The sequence below is a fragment of the Lissotriton helveticus genome, chromosome 3_1 (assembly GCF_964261635.1).
Source record: "Lissotriton helveticus chromosome 3_1, aLisHel1.1, whole genome shotgun sequence".
Taxonomy (NCBI): Eukaryota; Metazoa; Chordata; class Amphibia; order Caudata; family Salamandridae; genus Lissotriton; species Lissotriton helveticus.
This window is the reverse complement of record NC_136061.1, coordinates 2,085,686,704-2,085,712,440: the sequence shown is the minus strand read 5'-3', so window position 1 is coordinate 2,085,712,440 and position 25,737 is coordinate 2,085,686,704. Positions and strand designations below refer to the sequence as shown.

Sequence of the window (25,737 nt, the reverse complement as noted above, 5' to 3'; positions counted from 1 at the left end):
CGAGGAGAAATAATGCAGTTCTCCTCATTTCCCCACCTTAAGACCAGGGTATACCTAGTCTTAAATTTGGTGCTGCCTTCTATGTATACCACCCTTGTTCATCGTCAAATACAATTGGTGTTGCTGTGGAAAGTCCAACACAACACCCACTGCACGCCCCTTTCATGCTAAACATAGTGTGAAAGAGTACTTTATGTACAAGGCAACGTAAAGCCACGTTTAGTGGCTTAGTGCTGCCTTGTACACAAGGCAAGGCCCCTATCGCAACGGGAACATCACAAAAATTGAAGTTCCCGTGGCGATAGGGGCTTGTACATATGCTCCTGGGTGCGTAATATAAGTCACCCGCTCAGCCAACAGGGCTGTGTACTTAATAAATGAAAATGCGACTTACAAAATATTAAGGTAAAATATGTCTATACATGAACAGTTTAAATAAACTGATAGCCACTTACACGTGAATTATTATTTTTCATGCAGAGACCTGATTGTGAATGAAAATGAAATGTCATTACTCAGCTTGGGGAAATGACAGCCAAATATTTGTTCAACTATTTTTCACTTTTCATTGTTGAAACTGTACCTTCCACTGCTGAGGAGCCACATTTTTTTTAAATGTTTGCCCAGTTGCCATCTTCCAGAAACAAAAATAGATATCCCAGAGAATGTGATAATGACTAAACTTCTAGAGATGTCAATGGCTAGACTTCTAGAGAACAATGAAACTGCCCTGCGTACAATAAAATTGAAGTGGTGCCAACAGTTACCACTTGTCTTTGAGGAGTCACCTAAGAAGAAGACAGAAAACGATAGGAACTCTAAGGGATGCTTCTTAAATAGTAGATCAAAAATGAAAGTCTCAGGAACTGAAGCCATTCATTCCCAGAGATATTCTCTCAGGGTTGCCACCAGAAGAAATACCAGCGTCAGGAAATGTAGAGGGTACCTCATTCAATAAGCATCTGAAAGGGAACACAAAGCTCTGTCAGAGAGAGAGTGGCTAGGCTCATTTTGCATGAGAACATCTGGGAAACTTTGCAGAAATTAGGGAAAGAAAGTATTGGAAAAAGAGTTATATATTCAATTTTAAAAATAAAAAAAGATGCCAGGTATGGTTTAGGGATTTTTCCAGTCAGTGGTCGGGCATTGAATAGAATGGCACTTCACCACCAACTCCTCAGAACATTCATTGACTTGGGAAGAACTGTTTGGGAAAGAAGACTGAAGGACTCCTTATTCTTGCCAGCACTCAAGAGCCAACAACTGCTACATAAAATGTACCTTCTATGCTTCTGGAGGTGAAAGGCGAGAGGAATGACATTCTCAGTGGGGCAAAGTTTGAGGGGCTTTGTCAGTTTTTTATCCTCTGAAGGTCCTGGACAATGTGTCCAAGCCGTTCAGGCAGTCAAGGTTTGCACTTTCATCCCACTGGAAGCTTGTTATCACAAAGAAGACCAACGCAGCTGTACCTTGCCTACATTGCATTGTGAGTCCTGCCCAGATACAGTATCCAGCCTCGGACCCTCCGAAATTACGAATCCACATTGTGATGTAATGCAACATTGCATGCCAGCATACCCACACAGTACCTACATCAATGGGCCTGTTACCAACATTCAAAAATCTGACCCAGGTTATGGAGTAGCATCCCAAGAACCTTTAAAAAAGCTACATTTAGGACTTTGGTACTGTAAAATAAACCCTAACCCTATATCACTGGATGTCGTTGTGATATAGAAACAAAAATTAAGCTGTGATATGCATAGTTTAGAACAAGGCATGCTTGTGAAAGAGGGGCGCATGTTGGCATACCTTACGAAAACTAGTGGGTGCACAGCATGCACCTGATTACAGTTTGCATGTCTAGAATTAGGGACTTGGACACAGTTAGCACATAACTCCAGCCATTACCAGGTACTCAAAACCACACTTGGAACGAGTTTCTCTCGAAATTTCGGACAGTATGTCTTGCCTCAAACTACAGGGATCGACTCCAGAGTTAGTTTCAATTTGGACTCAACTTCTAATAATTTACTTAGAGGTATAAATGGCAATTGGTTCCCAAAACGGATTTTGGGGTCGATCCTAATCTTTACCTAGATTTGTTCAAAGTGAATAAAGCTGTAGTTCCTCAAAGCTCTGCATGAAGAGCAAAATTAATTTGCATTTCACAGCAATTCCGCAACCCGGTCTTATTGTAGAAATGCTGCCAAGATAAATATGTTTGTCTGTATTATACATTTGTTATCAAAATGTTCAAGTTAACTGTCACTGGAAGACTTTGGCTGGGAGCACATGCTCAACCTACAAAGTTAAACATATTTTTTCTTTAGTGCTTAGTCTTTTTAAAGATTATGGACCAATAATCCACTTTGGAGTATGAAACTGAGACCTTGTACTACTATACCTTACCCTACTAAATGAGTTTTAAATAGCAAGCTTTACCATCAGCATGGAGACATTTACATACGTTTTTCTTCGGAGTCCATTGGCCTCATATAGAATATGGTGGCTGGTTCACAGTTCAGAGTAGGGATGTCCACTGACATGGTAGAAGACCGCATATCATATTTAGAGATTTCAGCCAGGCAGGCACGCTCTCAGTGCTTCTACTGAAGCTTTACTGAGTGGGAACCATAGTAAATAATCCAACTCAGCAAAGTTTTTTGTTATTTCGTCGTTGAAGCTTGTTATTTTAAGGCAAAAAAGAAATGTCCAGGACATACCAGAACGTTTCTCCCAGTTGATGGAGGTAATGAAAAAGAAACATGTATGTTAGAAACACTGTCCAAAAAGGGGAGATGCTCTATTGCGCACCATTGTCCCAGTAGAGAATAGGCAACTGGTTAAAGTTTTTTCACCTGCAGGGTAAAAGTCCAAATCTGACAGGTAGAGATAAATGCAACCTAAGAAGTGGATCTAAAGAGTCACCTCTCTTCCCCTGTTAAACCCCCGTTAAAGAGTGGAATCCCTACTCAGGCAACAACTGCAATCCTTAGCAGAACGAACCACATAAGTCACTAAATTAACTTGTGCCCAACCCTCTGGTAGCTTGGAACAAACCAGTCAGGCATAACTTACAGGCAAAGAGTATAGTATTTATGCAGCACCCAAATCGTAATAAAGTGAAAAACACAACACAAGAAAGGTCCCAAACCAATTTGGAACAATAGAGAAACTTTTAATAAATAAAATGAAACCAAAACAAATTAAATCCCTCATTAGTACCAGAGTGTTTATAATTTTTAGTGCCTAAAAGATCAAACCACCAACTGCAGGTATCTGGTCACTTGAGACCGAGTAAAAGTCAAAAGTTAAGGCCCACCATGATGTATCATGAGTCAGATACAAGAGGTTGTTTGGGCCCGGTCTCGCCTTACCTTCAGGCAGTAGGATGTGTCTGAGGACAAGTCGCAGATGCCGGAGAGAAACTGGGCAAAGTTTTGGTGAAGCCGTCAATAATGACGAGAAAAAGCTTTGAACTGAAACAGCTGGATTTCCAAGCTAAGGAGGTCATTGTCGTTGTTCAGGTGCTAGTCATTGTCCAGCTTGGTGGAAATTTTTACCTTCGAACTTAGAGGCTTTTATGGAGCTTAGAATCACTCAACGGGAAGAGGCTGCAGGCTGTAGCTGAAGGGGACTCCATAAGACAGGATACCTTTTCAGCAATATACTGCAGAAGAGGATTTACTGCTGTGGAGAGGAATGTAGAGGCAGCTACCAAGAAGTCAGGAGGACCGGCAAAGCACTCTGAGTGGTTTGACTGTGCCACCAACTCCACTTCCAGGGGTCCAGAACCTGGGGGGGCACCACTTGGGGTTTCAGAGTTTAGGACTCACACCAGCAGAAGCAGCATCAGGGTACAAGGCCTCAAGAACTTGTAATGTCTCTGTAGCCCATACATGAGGACAGCCAACTAGCCCTTGGAGTCACTCTGGTGGTTTCGGGTTCATGGGGCTAGTCCAGTTCTCTTTTAGTCAGCAATATAGTTCTTCAATCAGTAAGGCAGGCCTTCTGGCAGCAAGGCAGTCTTTCTGGCAGCAAGGCAGTCCTTCTGAAGCCTTCCACAGGTCCAGGAATGAACTGAAGAGTTGCTCTGAGGTTCGAATATTTGTACGTGGTGCCAGCCTTTGTGTTGGTGGGGACACCCTGTCCTAACCCCATATCTGGTACTGGAAAGTTCTTCTGTTCTCCTGTCAAAGCTCCAAGGAGTATATGGTGACAAAAGGCTGTTGTTGGGTTCTTTTAGTGTGCTGTAGACAAGCCCTTTGAAGTGCAAGTGGGGCAGGGCACAGCTCCACCCCAGACATCCTGACAGGATGGTCCATCCTGCTAACATCTAGTCCCCTTTATATTAGTGTCTCGGAGGAATACACAAAACCCAACAGCGTTGCCAATTTATAGTCATGTGACACAGGACACTGGCAGAAGGCACAAATGGTTAGGGCAGGAAAAAGGCCAACTTTCCAACATCTGACTTTACCATTAAAGAAGATTTTAAATTACAATGCATTTGAGTCTAAACATGACATCTCTATCTGCTTCCAATCCAATCTTAACACTTATTAAATGTAATAAGGGAACACAGTGCTAGCCAATGGGAGATAGGCCTTATAGTCATGAAAGACAACTGTAGGAGTTTTTCACTATCAGAAAATGTAAAACTTAAGCCCAAATGCCCTACTTTTTAAATGCAATGCACCCTGCCCTGTGAGCCTTGTGATCCTACCTTAGCAGTGCCTTACATGAATTAAAAACAAAGGATTAGGCTTGTGAAAGGGTTTGATCTACAATTAACTATCTTTGAAGGTGCCTCTGCTCCAAGGTCATCTGACCACTGCTATATTGCAGAACAGTTGTGCATATTTATCTATGGACTGCTCACCCTTTATACCTAGCATTACTAGGGTCAGAGTAAGGCTCAGGGGGTATCGCAGTCCGTTTGATAATGTTTTGCAAATCATGTTTCAGTAGCCACATCATCACAGGCAATTCCACAGAGCATGTACTAGAGTGCCATACTGCCAGTAACCACTAAGGCATAGGTTGTTATCTATTTTGACCATTGCCCATAATTTTGTTCTGGTGCAGGATGCTCTATGTAATATCTTTAGCTGTACCGGCCTGAATCCCGCCCAGATGGCCACTTCACTTAGGTAGATACATGCTTTTCCGCAGGTGCCATCCTCAAGTCTCCCCAGGTCCTGTTCCCATTCGTCCCGAGTGATGTGAGGGGAGGAAGTCTGTTATTAAATGCTTCATGTTTATGTAGGGGGCTCTCCAAGACTCTCATCTCCAGCTGTGTCTCCTCCGCTATCTCGTCTAGGCTTTCTGCATGGGTCTTCAGTATATGTTTCATCTGCATGTAGTGGAGAATTTGGCTACCTGGTAAGTCATATTGTTTCAGGAGCTCCTGACAGCGTATCAAATCCCCATTGTGCCATAGAGGCACTCTTTTATAGATGCCCAACTGCTCCCACTTTATGTAATTTATATCTTCCCATGGTCATTCAGCTTCTTAGTTTTCCACACGGACCCTTCATTGTTAAGTTCCCTCTCCAACCTATGGCCCCTTCTCCCTTTTTCATAGTCATACTCCAGTCACCGTCGGGTATTGCAATGTGATTGATCGGTCTTCACCGTGCAGGTATCTGAGGTAATCTCTCAGAGCCATGGCCCACCTATTGCCCAGCAAAATGGGGTCATACTGGGTCGCATACACCCCATCATTGGTCACCAGTAGCTGGTATACCTAGGAGTACAGCAAGAGCCACTCCCCCGTCATAGGATTTCCTGGTCAAAGATGAAAAGATATACTAGGGGATTCACCATCCCACAGCAGCTCTCTCACCATCATGTCCACTTCTTGGAAGAACTGGTCAGGGACTGGGTAGGACGTTTAGGGATTTGGTTAAATATATCATTTTGTACAAGACAGTGGTGTCCAATAATGATAGGGGGAGCCTTTGCTGGGACCCTTTCAAGATTGTAGTATAAAACCTATCTCGTCGATTGTAACAAAAATCCCTAGGTACATAAATACAATGGAATTCCCTTTCAAGGGACATTCTCACTCATCACCTGGTTGTAAACTTATCAGAAGGTACACTGCTGACCTATTCTGGACCTCTGAGATCGAGTGCCCAGGATCCGCCCAAAGCAGGCCATCTATTCGGATTCAAAAACACAACGGGGACGCTGAGGAGGTTTAATCTACAAGTGAGGGGATATTCCCCAATACTTAAACTATTTAACACACAAAGAGCCCTTGGGTCCGGAGTTGCACCAGGTGATTATATGTGTGGGAACAACTATGCTACGAAAGGGGGTGGTGTAGGTCCCTTTTAAGGACGGTTTCCCTCACACACCAGAGGTGTCATTCTTCATCATAGGGATACATCCTCGCATCACAAACCTAGTCGTAATGCGGGCTACAACCCCCATGCTGCGAGGGAGGAGCTCAGGGATGTTTTCAGATAAGAGGGGTATTCATATAACCCAATGTGAGCGTAGTGTGTGGTGGAGGGAGTGCAGTGCTACTTAAACAGTGGTTAAAATTAGCTACCAGGTTAGCCGGACACAGTTTACCTGATGCTAGGATAAAACAAAAAAAACAAGTAGTGGATAGGGTAACTGCTAAAATGAGAGGCAGTTGCACTAGAAAGTGATCGACATGTTTCAACCTGTTGACCTACACGAGTTTCATGGCTTTCATCAGGATCGCTAAATGATGGCTGGAGGCTGAAACTTTTTAGACACTCACCCCCAGTCACAGATCTGGGTTGAATACATCATCATTCTTAGCTCATTTCACGACCCCAGTTTCACTTCAGACCCAGCCATATGCAAATCAGTCTTGTCCCTGTTCCTCATGGTAACGGTCCAGCCTGAACTGCCAAGCCAGGTCTTCCCTGGACTGGGGAGAAGACCGGAAACAAGCATCCTGGGACCAGTTTCGGGTAACACCCCTCATCAGCCAGGCTAGCTTGAATCCAGTGGCAAAGTGAGCACGGAACCCACGTCTGGGCATACCATGCCAACTTAGGGTGAACAAAGCAAAAACAAGTAGATGATGGACGGAACACTGAAACTGGACAAATAGCTGTCCGGGTGCGCCGAAACATGTTGACCACTGTATAACATCAGACAGTTTTTGGTGAAACTGTCTTTGCACTGTTTTTAGTTTGGACTATGAGAGACAACAATAAAGACAGGGTCTGTCGCAGTTCAATTTTAATCTCACTTGTCACTTATGCACTGCACTTAGTTCCCACACTATCCGCTGCTCTCATCAGGTAGTTCAGATAAATCATCCTCTGTCATCCTCTGAACTAAAACATCCTCGGGCTCCCCGATCACTAGGGTGGGGTTGTAGCCCTTAGGTTCAGGAGAGTGACCTAAAAGAGGAGACCCAGATGATGAAGGATGTCACCGAGGTGGTGAGTGATGGGAATCCGGTAATTTATTGAATTTTTTCTGTTCTTTAGGTGCTTTAACATTGTGAAGTTCGTTGTCCAGAACACAGAGTGTTAGGAACTTCATTTTAGACCCCTGGACACTCTAGGTTTATACTCAAATAATCTATTCAGATTGTACCTTTTTGCCTATACCACATTAAGCCCGATTGATCTGGTGCATCAGCGTGTCAACCACCTGTATCAGACGACTGTTAAGGATTATGGCAAGGATCTTATTTTCAATATTCGGCAGAGAAATCATCTAGTAAGATGCACAGTCATTTTTTGGTTTCCCTTCTTTAAGGATAAGTACTAAAGTGACCTGCCTCCAGTTCCTAGGCAGTATGCATTTCTCTTTCACCTCTTCTAGTGTGGCTGTAAGTGGCCCTGTTATTTTGCAATTTACACATTATAATATTTGACTTGCAACCTGTTGGGACCCTGGGCTTTCTGGCTGTGCAATTGGGTCACTACTTCAGAGATCTCAGCTTCTGTAGCCCTCGCCTCTGCTCCCAGTTGTGACACTGGAATGTCTCCCACAAAAGTGGTCAGGTATGTTCAGTCCGACTTTATCTTCGAGTGATACAGTCCACTCGGGTGGGTGACAAAGGCATGGGCAGTGCCATCTGCTGTGTTCACCCGAGTCCCAGCCTGTCCATATTCTCTATGTATCCATCTTTTTCCTTCGCCCCTGCAGGCTAGTAAGGCTAGGATCACCCTGACTTTGTTGCCCACTTCATAGATTCAAGCTTGTTTATTCCGGAAGAGTGCTCTCACTTCTTGTGTAATCAGTGCCTTGTCCTCCTCGTGGAGGACTGCCAGGTGTCATGCCTGTTCCCTACAAAGGGAGTAGCTCTATAATTAGCCTCCCCCTGCAGCATATGATCTTCCAATTCCCTTGGTTTTTCTCACATTCTTTCTGTTTCCCAGTTTTTTGACTATCAAGTGCCCTCTCAAGACCAATTTTTATGATTCCAGCAAGGTTGTATCAGAGCTTATAACTTGGTGTTTTCCCAGAGGTCATTTTTGCATGTTCCAATCTGTCAGGTTCCATTGATCGAGTCTCCACCCCCACCCTGTCTGGCTAGGGGTGACCTCTAAAGAGTCATGATGGGACAGTAGTCTAAAATGCCCCTCAGTAGATAGTGTGTGTCTCCAAATATTCCTATCATATGTTTGAGCACTGACAGCTAGTCCAGTCGGTACAGTGAGTTCATTGAATTACATGAATATGAATAATAGTGCTGTGCTGGGTAAATCTCCTTCCAAATATCTACCATACCCGTCGCCTCAATCTTACCATGTTTTGGGGAGTGAGCACAACCACTTTGGCACTAGTAGTGGTAAAGCGCAGCGGGCTAATGCCAACAAAAACAAATTCATGAAACAGGAAGGGGAGGGCAACAAAGCATGGGGGAGCACTAGGCCAAGTCTAACAATGTTCTTGGTAATCACTCAGAAGTCCCCAGTAAGAACCTGATCCACCATACACTACTGTTGATAATATAAATACATAGCAGCAACTTCAGTGAAATGGTGATAAATCCATCTTGGAAATGGTTTTCAGCAGTTAGCAAGAACCACCAGGGATAAATGCATGTGTTCAGTACTGAAAATGAGTCAAAATGATGGGAGATGCAGGAGATGGGTCCAAAGCAGGGGGGACAAGAATCTAGGTAGTTCTCCTTAAAGGTGAAGGGAAGTAAGGCAGAAACTGCAAAAAGGTCACAACAAAGTCTCCTAATCTATACATTCAAGGCAGGAAAGAAGTGTAAGCTGATTGTCTTTTGTAGAAAGGCAATTGCTGAGACACCACTCCTCTTTAGCTCAGACTACCACGTGGCAATAAACAGTGCTTCACCAAAAGCTATGAAATTATAGTAAATTATAGATCTAGAGCTCGCAACATTCCATGAGTGGACATCCTCATGCAATGTATGTTCTTAATAAACTATAGATTTTGCAAGGGGCAGCATTTTGCTAAGGGGCATCATATTGTGGATGCCCTTCATATGCCAAGAATGACCACCAATACACCAGAACTAGCATTATGCTAAGAGGATTCATGCTACAAATACCAGCGATATGCCCAAACCTACAACCAATATGCCAGAACCAGCATTTTCCAAAGGGGCATCAGGCTATCAGAGGATGCCCTCTTAAACCAAGATTAAACAACAATATGCCAGTGCCATGATCCCAACCATATGCCAATCAGTCTTGACCTTGTTCCAATGGGTACAGTCCAGCTCGAACTGCCTGGCAGGCCCTCTTTGAACTGGAATACAAGCAACCCAAGGCTGGTTTCCCCCTAGATATGGCTCATCAGCCGGCTAACCAATTAATTCGCTGGCACAAAGTAAAGGGGTCACAAAGCAGCAAATTAATTCAGGCTCAAGAAGAATAAACAGAATAGTTTTTTGGAGTGACATTCATTCCACCACAAGTAAATGGAGATTAGAGGCCAGGTGACAAAATGCCCTTAAAACACAGCTTGAAGACATATCCAACATATTGGTTGAGGGACATCTGCACCAAATCATGGAAAGGTTGAAGGCAGTAAGATAGTCTCATAGACACCCAGGTTCAAATTCCTCCAATAACCAGAAAAGTCCATGTTAGACCTGGCATCCTTGGCATGGTTCTCTCCTAATGTTTTATCTTCAACCTTCCTCTTTAGCTGACATTATTTTTACTGCCTTTAGGACTCTGTGCACCACTTTACCCCTGCTAACCAGTGCTAAAGTGCTTCAGTTGTCTCCTTAAAACATGGTGTAATTAGCTTACACCGAACTGGCTGATTTAGTTTACTTGTAAGCCCCTAGTAAAGTGGTATCACATGTATACAGGGCCTGTAAATCAAATTCTACTAGTGGGCCTACAGCTCTGTTTGTACCACCCACTTATATAACCCTCTAAACATGTCTCAGGACTTCAGATTAAACCTCGGTTAGCCGTTTTAAACTGCCATGTCAACCTGGCAAAAAGAAAAACTTTTGCCTGATCCAAGCCTTCCTTTTAAATACAGACAAGTCACCCCTAGGGTAAGCCCCCAACAGCCCAGAATGCAGGATCCAGTGTGTTGTAAAAGTAGGACTTGTGCTCTTAAGTTTTACACGCTCTAGTAGTGAACAACTTCTAAATTATTGTTTTACTACTGCAATGCCTACCTCTCCCAAAGGATAACATTAGAGATATCTCTTTATATTTAATAAGCTCTAACTTCCAAATGGGAGCAGTAGACAAGTCAAATTTAGTGTCTAAATAATTGTAATTGAAATTCCTCTTTAATGTTTGATTTGTAATCACAAACTGAAAATGGCACTTTTGGAATGTTGGCACATTCTTGTCCTTACCACTTGGGACCTGAAGCCTGATCCTGGGTCACATGACAAGGTGTAGTTGGCAGTTGGACTTTGTGTACTGCTCCCAGACAGTGAGACAGAGGGAAAATAAGTTCTAGCAGTATGGGCCACTCTGAGTTAACGAGGGTAACCTACCACAATTGCACATCACAAAGGTTCGGCTTGAAAACTCTAACAAAAGGTTTGTCACTAATCTTTTGCGACCCCAGAGAAGCTTGGACATGGACAAGGAGGAAGGGGATGCCTGAGAACTCAGAGCGGTGGAGACCTGTAGAAGCTTCCCGCTCTTAAAAGTGGCCACCAGGAATAAATATTGGACCTCAGACCCCCAACTCTACAGTACACCTCTAGAGCTATGCACTCTGCCAAAAAGAGTGACTGCTGCTGAAATGACTGCCAATCTGCTGAACTGCTGTCCTGCCGTGCTGACCTGCTACTCTTTTGCCTTGGTAAGAAGGACTCAGCCCCCAACCCTAGACCCCAGAGTGACTCCAAGGGTTGTTGACTGGCCTACAGATCTGAAGTCCCAGGGACATAACAAGCATCCAACAATCTTGAACCCTGCACCTAGACTCTTATATGCAAATCCTGCCTTCCCTAGTGGTGCCTCCAAGGTCCTGGAACTTTGGAAGTGGGCCTGAAGATGCAATGGCAGTCCATCTGTGGATTCAGCAGAACCGATGCATCTCTTTTGCGGTGCTTCTCACGCAGATCCGGTGCATCGCTCCTGCTGCCCTATGCATCACCTTGGAACTGAAACACTGCCTCTGCTGCATGAAAATCCCCAGCTCAAGGACTTTGCATCGCCCATTGCAGCCAATTGAATCCCCCGCTGTGCAATGTATCTCCATGCAAGAACATCTCCTCACCCGACACAGCCCATTGGATCTTCCATTGAGTGCCACATCTCCACAAAAGGACATCACATTGTACTTCGTAGCTCCCCAGAACCACCCCTGCCTGACACATCTCCTTGCCAGGACTGCGCAGTGCCTGTACTGTGGGACTCCACATCTCTTCGCAACCAGGATTAAGGTATAGTATTCAGTTGGGACTAAGTGGGCATCTGTAGCTGACCCGTGATTTATCGTGGTTGGCCTGAACTTGTTACTTTCTTCTGGTCTGCCAGGACGAGATAGCCACATTGGTGCTTTATGCTTTTGGCACTATTTTCCCTGAAATCTTTAAACTTGCATATCTCTGGTTCTATAGATTAGACTCTTGTTATTTAGATCATGATTTATTTATTACAAGCTACTCTATTGTTCTAAATTGGTGTGGGATTTGTTTTGTGTTATGGTGTTACTTTATTACTGTTTGAAGTGCTACATAAATACTTTACACATTGCCTGTAAGTTAAGCCTGACTACTCATTTCCAAGCTACCAGAGGGTTGAGCACAGGTTAATGAGTGGTTTGCTTATGACTTCACCCTCACAAGGATTGTGGTTACTGATCACAAAGGATCTCACTTCCCTCAAGCAGTAACCCAATTTCTTACAGTCCACAAGAGTGGGACACTGCAGACATGAAACATGCACAAACAAGCTAGATCAAATATTAGAGGCTGTAATCTTCATGAGAGAAGCCTTTGAGTCCAAAATCAATACTGCAATTGTTGATATCGCCTGCTACGATATGGTAAATTAAAATTGTCTGTCTCGATCAAACAGACTGGACCAAATTTAGCTTAGCTGAAGGCTGACATGAAAGAGGTGCAAAATGCAGATCAAGACTTAGCTTAAATGTCTGAGGGGGCTGGGTTGTGAATGTTAAGTGCAGATCCAGGTGCAACAATAGAAGATTGATATGCCTGGCTGATGGAGTAGAGGATCAGTGAATGTTGAACTACCTGGAGAAATGGTTGGAAACTGAGGTAGTGCTAAGCAGAGCTCACATAGCCCCCACCAGGAGTCTGCCACCAAAGTCACTATCAAGACCTGCGATAACCTGAGCTTCACTGTAGGAAGAGAAACATTACATTGCCGAACATATCATCAGAGTGGTAAACAAAGAAGTCCACACATATCCAGACTACACAGCAGCAGTTCAACATTGAAGTGCATCGTTCACTGCAGTCAAAAGACACCTGAAAGATTTGAAATATATTCTGCTCTTTACAGTTAGACTCAAGGTCATGCTACATATTAGCAACTAGGAGAAAGTATTTTAAAACCCTGAGACATGAGACTAGATTGAGGAGATCTTAGAATAGGAAGGGGGAATAACCAGTGGCAGCATCACCTTACTATGCTCCCCCCACCAAAAGTCAGACAATTGAATGGAAAATAGTGGCAATAACCTGTGATTGGCTTGTTGCTGAAAGGCACACCAAAGTCAATCGACACAAAATCAGTGGCAGCCTCAACCAAGGAAGTACTGATATCTGAGCATTCTGAAATGGATTAGGACGCCTTTGTAGTGCTGACACTAAGATTGACTGATTATATTTAAAGTTCACAGCTCCAATGCCATTGCCTAACAGACTTTTTGACATGCTTAATTACCAGAACAAGCAAGCAGCACTTCTAGATTTGCAAACCCCAATTTAGCAGCAGTCAATGAAAACAGGACTATGACACAGGACATCCAGTATAGCAACAGAAGGACACCACCCTCTCAAGCTACTCCCCTAGACGAGACAGAAGTAGGGATGGGCAATCATTAAGCTTTGATTACTGGGCGGAGACTGGTTTTGTCACAGCCTCAGTTTGGAGGAAATACCGGAAAGTTTTGTGTAAGGGGCAGTGGTCATAATATTGCATGCCTTGCTCCACATTTTAAAGTGGCCACACCTGTAAGTCAGTGCTTCTTTTTGTAAAAAAAAGCTTTTTTAAAAATGAGTGCCTTTGCCCAAAGCTCTGCTCAGCAGACTGCGGCTGGTGCTATCAAATGTCAGTTCACCAAATACCAAGGCTATGTAGTATTCAATCAACCTCAGTCCTCTTTAATCCACTACCAGACACCTCCTTCCTGTTTATCACACCCTTACAGCTTTCTCCCTTTCTGACAGGTTTTCCGTCTTTCTCTTCCTCCTTCTTTCGTCTCTGTGTGTTTTTCCCTCTCTTGCTCACGGTAAATATCTGATGAGGAAAAATGAGTGCTCGGCCCTAACAATGAGTGCTGGTGACCCCCAACCAGCAACCACATGCTCAAATTAAGCACTGCTGTATGGTACACAAGTTTAGTCATAGGAGGGTTGACAGTGGTGTGATTACCTCAAGGAGATCCATACACAGCAATTCATACCATAGTAATATAAACTTGTGACATACAATGTAAGGGGCATGGGCACTAGCACACATTTAGTGTTCCTCATGTAATGTACATTTCTGTGGAATGGACATCACAATGGTTTTAAGTATTGATTTTGATTTTTTTTAAAGGATGTGTTATGAATTTAGAATGATGATATACTTTTATGCAATGTTTATGGCTTTCATAGTACCAAAATAAACTTTATTGATTGAAGACACATTGTGTCATTGGATTACATCACTGCTCCACAACAGAGAACCCCTCATACCCTCCAGGTATTCTATGGAAAAGTTTCAAATGGTGTTCAAGATTTTGACCACTCTTCCCAAGGAAAAATGGTGGACAAATACTGCCTACATTTAGAAAGCTGAAGAATGTGCAATTGTGAATCACCATTCTGCTAATTTGTGACTTTAAAATCCCTTCACCATCTAATTTCAGTAATAACAGATGTAAAGCATGGCACATTGCTTACAAGAGAGTACATACCTATAATACAATCATAAAAACATATCAAACTGCCTCATAAGTAGAATACATCTAGCACAAGGCAAACCACTTCCAAAAATAAGCTTATTTGTTTTCAATTCAAAGATGATTAATCTAATCATTCTATTCCAAAGATATCTTCCAACAATAGTATTAGAAACTAGGTTACTGGTTGACTGGGGTGCGAGCCCTGCTTAAGTGGCAGCTACAATCCTCGTCAGGGTGAGGAACAGGTACTCCCTAAATGAACCAGTTCTGACCCTCTGATAGCTTGGCCCAGAGCAGTCGGTCCTAACTTAGAGGCAATGTGTAAAGTATTTATGCAACATTTAAAACTGTAAATCGGTGAAAACAATCACAAACAAAAGGATCCCAAGCCAGGTTAGAGAATTAGAGTAATGTTTGAACAAGTTAACATGACAGGTGTATTTGTGAAGCGCACGATTACCCATAGGTGTCCTGGTGCTGAATAACAGATGTTTATTGTTACCCAACTCAATGGTACTCATTTTATCAACCTCAGATGGATGAAAGGCTGAGTGGACCCACTGGGATTTGAACCTGTGACCATGAGGTTGAACACAGGCCCTTGCTGTGGCTCCTTTAGTCCATTGAGCCACCAGACCCGCCTTGTGTTGGAAGAATAGTACTTAGTTTACTAAATAAAAACAAGACAAAAACACCAAAAATCCAATCAGTAAAACTGGAGATATTGAATGTTAAAGGTTTTAGTAAAAAATAGCACCAAAAAGCACAGAGTGTTGTTGGAGATATCTGGTTGTACCAGACCGGGACAAAGTCACAAGTTCAGGCTGACTACAATAGAGGGTGGACCGGCTTCAGTGACCCAATTAGACCAGCTAAACAGAGTACCCTAAATCCTAGTTGCAGATCGTTGCATGGATGCGCATCGAAGATGCGTCGCATAGCCGAGGCAATGTGTAGGTTCTGATGTGCGTACGAGATCCTGTTGCATCGACGTTGAAAATCCCATTGTCAGGGCTTGCGAAGTGAAGTACGGTGTTAGGGATCCGATGCACAGCTGAGGTGATGCTTTAATTCTGATGAGCCATGAAGCTGTGATGCAGAGTCTCTGCGTCATCATTGAGGTTGCCGTCGATGAGAGATACAAGCTCTGCACTGGGGAAAGCACTGCGCACTGGTGGTTCTGAGAACAATAAGTTGATCCCAAGTTGTGAGTTGCGGCGGTGATGAGAGTCTTTTTTGAACACATGGAGCAGCAGTGATGTGTTGGTTCTGCTCAGGGATGCATCGCTCCGCAGAGAAGATGTGCTTGTCCAATGGCAAGCACATTAGGCCCACTTCCAAGGGTCCAGGACTGGAGTGGCACCGTTTGGCAGGGCAGAGTCACACATGAGTACCAGTGCAGGGGTTGGAAGCCTGTTATGTCCCTGAGGTTTAAGATCAGGAGGTCAGTCAACTAACCCTTGGAGTCACTCTGGGTTCTGGGGTCAAGAGATGCAGGTCCAGTCCTTCTCGCCTAGGCAAGAGGGCAGCAGATAAGTACAGCAAAGCAGGCGTCCAACAGAGTAGTAGTCCAGCAGAGTGTCATTCCTTTAGCAGCACAGCAGTCCTTCTTCCTGGCAGAGTATTCTCAAGTCCTGAGTGTACTGAAATATTGGTGTCCAAGGTCCTCCTTTATTCACAGTTATGCCTTTGAGTTGGAGGAGAAAGTTCTAGAGGCACCCCTGTGAAGTGTACTGCCAGCTCTGGCTTCCAGACTAACAACAGGGGGTAGGCAGCTCTTTAGATGGGGCAGGACACAGCCTATTCAGGTTTAAGTGTGCCTTGGTCCAGGTCCTCACTCTCATTCTGTCAGTGATGACCCATTCAATCGCACCTATGCTCCCATTGTGTGTAGCTGTCTAGGTGGAACGCACAAAACCCAACTGTCTACTACACTGAGCCTTGTGACCAGAGTCATGCTAAAGGCACCTAATGGTTAAGGCTAAAAATGCCATCTTTCTAAAAGAGCAAAATTATTTACAATAGACGAGCAAATGTCACAAATTCACAAGCTCGTGTGATTTATTTCACTTACTTGGTCTTACTTAGAAGGATATTTTATACATTTAAATCATGTCATGATAAATGTCATGATAAGTGCCAACACATTATTAACAAACTTATTGACTTTATGCCTGTATATAACACATATATTTGTTTGTTTCTAAACAGACATGACCAAGTCCAGGTCCTGACAAAACCCCATCACGATTTAAGGGTCTGAAACACGTTGACCCCAGTCTCTGGGACAAGACACCCGTAGTGTGCCCTAAGAGAGATTTCACAATTATAGTACTCTCTACTTGATAACACTTTTAAACCACAGTTCCCAGGGCTTTATACACAGGCAGGAGATAAAAGATATTCAGTTCGAGATACTTAAGCCCTCTGCCTAGTGTTTGCCATTTTTAGTCAACGACTGGTCTCATATGTTATACAAGCATAATGTCAATAAGTTTGTTAATTCTTAGTTGATGTTTTGTATTTCTAGTTTTCATGTCAATACATTTGTCATTTTTGCATATGTTTATTGTTTGTAAATAATTTGAACAATAACGTGTTGCCCTTTATGATGACATCATTTAAATGTACCCAATATTCTTCTAAATAGGACGAATATAAGTGAAATAAATCACACGAGCTCGTGAATTTGTGACATCGGCTTGTCTATTCTAAATTATTTTGATGTATTAATGCAACTAGATACAACATGTGTATACAATTTAACAGTGGTCCCATCTAGTTTGTGTAGGGACCCAAGCCTCCTTTAAGTTACAAACTTCCTAAAAGAGGCATTTTCAGAATTGTAATTTAAAATCCAACTTCGCCACAGTTTAGGATTTGAAATTAGGATTCTAGAGACACCAAACTTGATTCAATGATATCTTCTCATTGGGAAATTACACTTATAAAATATAGATATAAGCCTTGCAGCAGTGAAAAACAAATATAGATTTTCACTACCAGGACATGTAAAACTTAAAAGTACATGTTCAGCTTTTTAAATAGATTGCACCCTGACCTCTGGTTTACCCAGTGCCTACCTTATGGGTGACTTATATGTATTAAAAAGGAAGGTGTTGGCCTGGCAAAAGGTTTATTTTGCCAGGTAGATATGGCATTTGAACACTGCACACACAGGATATGAGCTTTATTTAAAGGTCTACCTCGGTTTGTGGCACTGTCAGTGCCCTGGGCATATGGAGTATACTTCACTAGGGACTTATAAGTAAATTAAATTTGCCAATTGAGTATGAGCCAGTCTTACCATTTTTAGAGGAGAGAGCACATGCAGTTTAGCACTGATTATCAATGGTAAAATGCCTAGAGTTCTAATAGCAGCAGGAACGAGGTCAGAAAAAGTCTAACACGTGTCCCCCAGCTGAAAGTGGGAAGAACTACTCAACCCCTTGGGAGCTCTCTTCAGTAAGGCGGAAGAACCTGGATAAACCAGCAGCATTGGCATGCTCTGACTGAAGAAGGTGTTCCACTGTAAAGTCCATTCCCAGTAGGGAGTTGGACCACGTCAATGGTTTGCTATTTTCACCTCTCATTTGTCTGAGCAATTTGATGGATCTGGATTCTGTCTGAACCCAGAAGTGAGTCCCAAGCAAGGATGGTCTCAGCTTCTTCAGTGTCCAGACCACAGCAAAGGCCTCCCTTTAAATCACATTCCACCTCTGTGTCCGGGAAAGAAGCCTCCTGCTAATGAATGCTACTGGTTGGTCGAGGCCCTCCTAATTTAACTGTGCTATGACCTCCCCTATGCCCAGCTGTGAAGCATATGGTTGCACCATGAACTCCTTGGAAAAGTCAGGAACCTTGAACACTGGTGCTGTACACATGGCCTCTTTGAGTATCAAAGGCGTTCTGCTAGGCCTCTGTCCAGATCACCTCTCTGGGCTACTTCTTGGAAGTCAGCTTCGTTAAAGGGGCAACAATGGTACCATATCCCTTAACAAACTGCCTGTAGTATCTTGTGAAGACCAGGAAGGTCCTCACTTTAGTCTTTGTTTTATGGTGTTACCAGGTCAGGATAGTCTCAATCTTAGCCTTGAGGGACTGCACATTGCCACTGCCCATCATATGGCACAGATATACCACAGAACCAAGCTGTATCTTGAACTTACTGACCTTGATGCTCAGGCGTGCCTGTTGCAGGTCCTGAAGCATCTCCTGACGGTGGCACAGGTGTGTTCCTCAAGCTGAAGCTGTAGATAGCAATATCATCCAGGTAGGCGGCCCAGAATGCCTCCTTCCCAGCTAGGACCCTGTTGACCAACCTCAGAAAGGTGGCAGAGGCGTTCTTCAAAATCAAAAGATATCACCCTAAACTGAAAGTGGCCCTCTGGGGTTGAGAGCACAGAACTTTCCTTTGCCCCCTAAGTAAGAGTGATCTGCCAGTATCAGGATGTTAAATCAATAGTACTGAGGAACTTGGCAGGACCCAGCCTTTTGATGAGCTCATCAGCTAGGCGGATGGGATGTGCATCAGTTTTTGTGACGGAATTGAGACCCTGGTAGTCCACACAGAACCTAAGTTCTAAGGTAGCTATGGTGGGGCAGCCTTAGGTACCAACACCAAAGGGCTGGACCAGGGGCTGCTGGATGGTTCAATCACACCAAAAACCAGCATCCTAGAGACTTCCTCCTTGATACTGGCCCTAACATTATCTTAAAACCTGTAAATGGTGTTCTTCTTAGGTATACTGTCTTCATTGTCAATGTCATGGACTCACAGATTTGTGAGTCCAGGGGTGAGGGAGAAAAAAGCAGCAAACTGTCCCAGCAACTGGTAGCAGTCACTCTGCTGTTCAGGGGTCACTGTGGGGGAGAGGTTGACACCTTCCTCTGACCCATCATGTCACTCAGCAGTTAGGAGGTCAGGGAGAGGCACGCTCTCCTCTGCTACTCCCTCATCTGTCACCAGAAGCATGCTCATTTTCGTTCTGCCAGATCAGGTGATCTCCAGAGATATCACCTGCTGCCTGGGTCTCAGCTTGTCTCCTCAAGCCCTCCAGGGTGGGGCACTCTTTCTGTGCTTTGCATTATTCTATCCTGGTGAGCCCACCGTCAACCTGCCAACCAGCAAGCTTAGGTGCTCTCCGGACAGCTTGGAGCAGCCTCCTCAGGTGCACCGTCAACCTCGACCAATGGAATTTTAGGCAATGGTATCACAATCCCCTTGCTCAATATATAAAAAGGAGGACTTCCTCTAACTAGTTAAGAGTTCCTAGGACAGGGCAACAATATTTCAAATATAGCAGATTCCTAGGCAACTGGAAAACCTGCAAGGTGGCAGGTAAAGCAACACGGAAGATAACATAAGCTACAGTGTACTGAACCAATAATAACAAATTATATAGAAAAATATTATTCATTTATTATTAAAAAAAATCCACACAGAAAAGAAAGGAATTAAAAACTAATGTGATTAACAAACATGGAAATGGTAACAGTATATACCAAATGATGTAGGGCATGGGATGACACAAACAACAATATATACAAATTAAATTATAAAATTCAATGCAAAACAAAACGTTGGTACAACAAAGTAGGTTAGATATTATTCTCTAGAAGAGGAACTGTTAACCGCACCCAGGTGAAGATGGTTTGAGATAGTATAGAGTGACCTGATAGGGTTAAGAATGAAAAGATAGTTCCAAGAAAACACCCAAATATTGACCTTGCTTTAGGTGGACATGCTAAATGGTACCTCAAAACTGACATGATGTTCTTACCTAAAATATGTTAAAAACCGGTAAAGCAGGATTGCGCACGGGAAATATGTCACGTGAATTGACAGGAAACTAAGCTAAAGAATAGGAATAATAAAAAATATGTATATATCAGTGTACACTTTATCAAATATTACTAAAATTAAGGGCTGATTTGTTTAAGCGAACAGATTATGTAGTTACCTAATATCATCCGACCAGTTGTGAAACCAATGATGTATGGCAACTTCAACTGGAGGGAATGTGAGTCCCAATGTCCAATGTAAGTTGGAAAAATGGAAAATGTTGGTGAATCCACTAAATGTGGTATAAACCCAAAATTAGAGAAGATGAGATAAGCCTGAAAGGAACCAAGTTACACAAAACTGGACTACCTGGTAAAGTTTGATAAGGGGATCTCCCAGAGGTCAAACTTAGTTGTGGCAAAAATATATGAAGCGTTGAATTGGGGGACAATCCCCTTGCCCCTTTCCTTCTCTGTAGCTGTCAGGGCCATTGTTCTAGGCACCAGACACCCTTGGATACCCATGGACGGTGTGGTCATACAGACTCACTCAGGCAATCCTAACATCTCTAAGTGTGACCTGACCCCTACCTCCCTCCAGATAGTGTGCTCCAGATCATTTTCCAATACACAATCTACAGGCATGGCAGGGCTCACAGCTACTTTTAGAGAACCTGAGCCACCCCCCCACTGAAAGGGAACCAGAGCCACTTATCAATGGCTCTCACGATTGATGGCGGCTACGACTTGGTGGAATGTTTTAGGGAGGGCCAGCTCTGAGGACACTGGCTGACTTCACAGAGTAGTCATGCTGGCTTGTGTATTTCTCAGAGCCTCCTCCCATTGCCTATTGATAGTGACCCATTCCTTGTACTCTGAAGTATTGGTAGGAATATGGGCTTTTGGCACCATCTCCTCATCGCCCAGGGAAACTAGGGCCAACTTTGTCTGCTCCCCAAAACTAACTCAGACCATCTCCTCCCCAAGCACTACACTCACTAACCAAGGAGTCTGCCGAATGCGTGGGGGCAGTGCCCTCTTAGGACATTTGGGTTGCCCTTAGAGTGCCCGTACTTGCAGCACTCAGTGCATTGGGGTACAACCTCTGTGTTTGCTTATCAAAGAAACCCTTCTTCTTAGGCTCAGACTGGGACTGGTTACCACTACTCCCTTGGGAATTATTTTGGGAACCTTCCCTATTTGAGTCCCCCAGATACAGTTTTAGACACTCTGGTGTTAGCCCAGCAAGCTGCCTCCTCAGCGAGCTTCATGGGGTCAGTCAGCTTGCTGTCAACTAGAAGCTGGAGTAGCTCTGGAAAACAAATACTGAGCATATGCCTTCTTATAATCAGATTGTAGAGCCCATTGTAATCATGAACTTTATTGCCCCAAAGCCAACCGTTCAGTAATCCACAACATCTACCCATGATTGGTTAGGTGGCTTCTGACTGTCCCAGAACCCTTGGCAGTACTTTTCAGGGGCAGTTCACATATAGCATTCAGAATGTCTTTCATGAGAGTGTACCTGGTTTGATTCCCAACCGCTAAAGTGACAACCTACACAGTGAGAAGTGTGCCCCTCCCCACATTAAGCATGTAAATGTAAATGTAAATGTAAATGTAAATGTAAATGTACAGGAATTTATATAGCGCAAATCACCAAGCGGTCTCTAAGCGCTTGCTTAGGGAACCCATCCTGGTATTCCCCTGTGAGATAACCCCGGCAGGGTATCCGCAAGGTGAAAGCCAGGCATCCCACCGCGAGGGGCCGTTGTGGAGATTAAGCAAGCTATTGCCCAGAGTCGCAGAGTGTGAACCCGTGAATTGAGTAGGCACCGGAGCGAGAATTGTCGAGTCCATGGACATTTTAGGACTCAAGACCCCGCCGAGCCGGGAATTGAACCCTGGTCCCGGGCTGACCTCTGCTTCCAGGTCTGCCTCCTCTAACCAGTGAGCCACACTTCTCACACTGCATGTGTTTCCACAAACCACCCCCCCACAAATGCTCATCTAGGATCTTCTGCACCCTCAGGGCTACTTCATATGCAGAAAACCCTTTGTCAATGTATTCTCCAACCACCTAAGAGGGCACCAAATTCTTGGGATCGTGGACTCTTTTGTCTCTTTCAAAAACTATGGGTACGCTGTCACCATCACTGCTGAACACTGCTTGCTAGGCTTTAATGTCTCCGTGTGGAGTCTTGGCGTTGAGGCTGTAGTTGGTGAGAGATGTGAGGAGCTGCGCCGGAAAAAGCATCAGGAAAAAAACATCTGGAAAAAGCGTCAAGCACTGGTGGTTCTGAGGGTGATGTGTCAGTCTCAAGTTGTGGGTTGCAGCAGCGGTATGATTCTTTTGTGATGGGTTCAATCCATACAGTAGCGGTGGTGCATCAGTTCCGCTTGCAGATACATCGATCATCCAAGGAGATGTGTCAGTTCCGCTTGCAAGAACCTTAGGCCATCTTCAGAGGGTTCAGGACTATGGTGGTAGACTGACAGATGGCAGAGTCCAGGTGAAGGGGTTGGAAACCTGTTATGTTCCTGAGGCTTCAGATAAGGAGGCCAGTCAACCAGCCTTTGGAGTCACTCTGGGATGAAGAGATGCTACTCCAGTACTTCTCTCCCAGGCAAGAGGGAAGCAGGCAGCAGATCAGCACAGTAAGGCATGAGTCCATTTGAGTAGCAGTCTAGCATAGTTGCAGTCCATTTGCAGCACAGCAGCCCTTCTCCTTGACAGGGTAGCCATAGGTCCAGAAGTGCACTGAAATGGTCGTGTCTGAGGTCCTTCTCGTATACATAGTTATGCCTTTGAAGAGGGGAAGAAATTTCAAGTGTCAGGCCTTTGAGGTGCACAGATGCTCTGCCCTGATAGTCTTGGCTCCATACTAACTACAGGGGGTATGCAGGCCTTTGAGTGGGGACAGGACAATGCCTTTTCAGATATAAGTGAGGCTAGTTCCAGCAACTCCCTCCCATCCTGTCAGTGATGGCCATTCTATCACACTCAAGCTCCCATTGTATGCGGCTGTCTAGGAGGAGTACACAAAACCCAACTGCCAGATACACTGAGTCATGTGACCAGAGACGGGCTTCAGGCACCAAATGACAAAGGTAAGAAAATGCCAACTTTCTAACAGGACATTTTCAGGATTATAATTTACTTGCAGCCCGTCCCGACCTTATCCGGGAGCAATCAGGCTTCCCGGACCTCCGCCCGCCCCGACATTGTGCAGCAGCCCGGCCCCCCGCCCGCCCTGACATTGTCAAGCAGCCCGGGCCCCTCCCGCCCCGTCCCCCGCCCACCCCGTCCCCCGCCTGCCCCTACCCCTGCCTGCCCTGACCCCCGCCTGCCTGGAGCCTTACCTCAGCCGCCGCTCCTCCCCCGCCCTCCTCATTTCACCGTTCCGCCGCTCCTCGCTGCTTACCGCTCCTCCCGCCTGTCCGCCGGTCCTCACCGCCATTCCGCCATTCGTCACCGCTCCTCTTCCGCTCCTGCATGCCGCTCCTCCCCGCGCTCCTGATGTCACCACGCCGGTCGCGGCCGGCGCTACTTGCAAGGGACTACTATTTTTTTAATCAAAATTTTTGTAAATAACGTATCTTTTTTTAATTTATATAGCCTATGTCCATCTGCACACCCTGATGATTACAATGATGTATCGGGTGTGTGGATTGGCGCTGTGGTTCCCGAGTTTACCCGCCTCAAAGGTGCAAAGTTCTTCCTTTATGATAGTAGTAGAGATAATCCAACTTTACTATAAATTAGGATTTTAAATTAGGATTCCAGAGATTCCAAACTTAAACCAGTTATATCTTTCCATTTGGAAATGTTAATCCCAATGTTATCCAATGGGATACATAGACCTTGCAATAGTGAAAATGAATTTAAGAGCTTTTTACTACCAGGACATGTAAAAAAGTACAAGTCCTGCTTTTTAAATACATTGCACCTTGCTCGTGGGTTGCCTAGGGCCTTCTGCCTTGGTTACTTATATGACTTACAAATGAAAGTTTGGGTTTCGAAAAAGATGTATTTTGCCAGGTAGAAATTGCAGTTTAAAACTACACACATAGGCTCTGCCGTGGCAGGTCTGAGCCATGTTTAAAGGGCTACCTAAGTTGGTGGCACAGCATTTCAGATACAGGCCCTGGGCACATGGAGTGAACTTTACCAGGGACTTATCAGCAAATTAAAGATGCGATTCGGGTAGGAGACAATATTATCATGTTTAGAGGAGAGAGGACATGCACTTTAGCACTGATTCTCAGCTGTAAAGTTCTAACATCAAAAAAGAGATCAGAAAAAGTGGACGAGGAGGAAGGCAAAAATTCGGGGGAAAGACCACCCTAATGCTGACAGGTGTAACATATAGCTACAAACAAAAGGCAAGCATTAGCAAAGGCAATAGTTCTGGCATTGGCCACAAGCGTTTTGGCTATGTCTAAGTGTTTTGTCATGGTTTTTGCAAAACATTCTTTTTGGGAAAGCTGCTGGGCACTCGTCAATCTAAAATCTACAACAATGGCTAAAGCAAAACATTATTGTGGTCTGCCATAGCTGTCCATGGCTCTTTAGTGAACTACTTTTTTTTTTATAGAAGTGCTCCATGTGAAGGGGCAAAATTATGTCACTCATAGCGAAATTAGTCTGCACATAAGTGGGCTTATCTAGTGCCCCGTGCTGTTTGTTGTAGTGGGCAGTAGAAAAATATGAACAACACAATAACAGACCAATGATGAAGAGGACTTTCTAAAGCCCTTTTAGGTAAATATATTTTACATATAATTTTAGTAAAATCAAAAAGTCTTGTCTAGTACCAGACACAAAAAGGTACATTCTTTACACTGACCCACAGGATCACCAATTTTTATGCTTTTGCTTTCTTGATAAATCTAATTACAGCTGTTCAGAATTTTCCTGAAAAACTGGGTCATTAATTAAGGTCCCAACTTAAATGATGGAGGAGGGGAACTCATTCACAATGGAGTTCCATCCCTGCAAACATTTTGGTCTGTCCACCCTATTTTGATTTGGGCAGGCCATTCTTTCTAAAAGGGCCATTTCTAAAAAACTAAAGGCCAAATCCAACTTCACCAGTAAGGAAGATTACTTATCCAAATATATAAAACATGAAAAAGCTACTCCTCTCTGATCAGGAATTACCACTTAAAAAGGTATAAAGGAATTCCCAGTGCTAACGTATGAGAGGAGTAGGCCTCACAGTGGTGAAAAAATAGAATAGGCTGTTAGTCGCTACCAGGACATGCAAAACATAAAAGTACATGTCCTACGTTTTAGTACATAGATAGCACCCTGCCCTTAGGGCTACCCAGGGTCTACCTTAGGGATGACATATGTAATAAAGAGGGAGTTTAAGGTTTGGCAAGTAGTTTTAA

General features: G+C 44.0%; 1 protein-coding gene across 1 annotated transcript in view; it reads left to right on the top strand.

The window, feature by feature from the left end:
- LOC144824118 (aminopeptidase N-like) overlaps positions 1 to 25,737 on the top strand; it is a 270,629-nt gene that overhangs the window by 40,579 nt on the left and 204,313 nt on the right. The window lies entirely within an intron of this gene.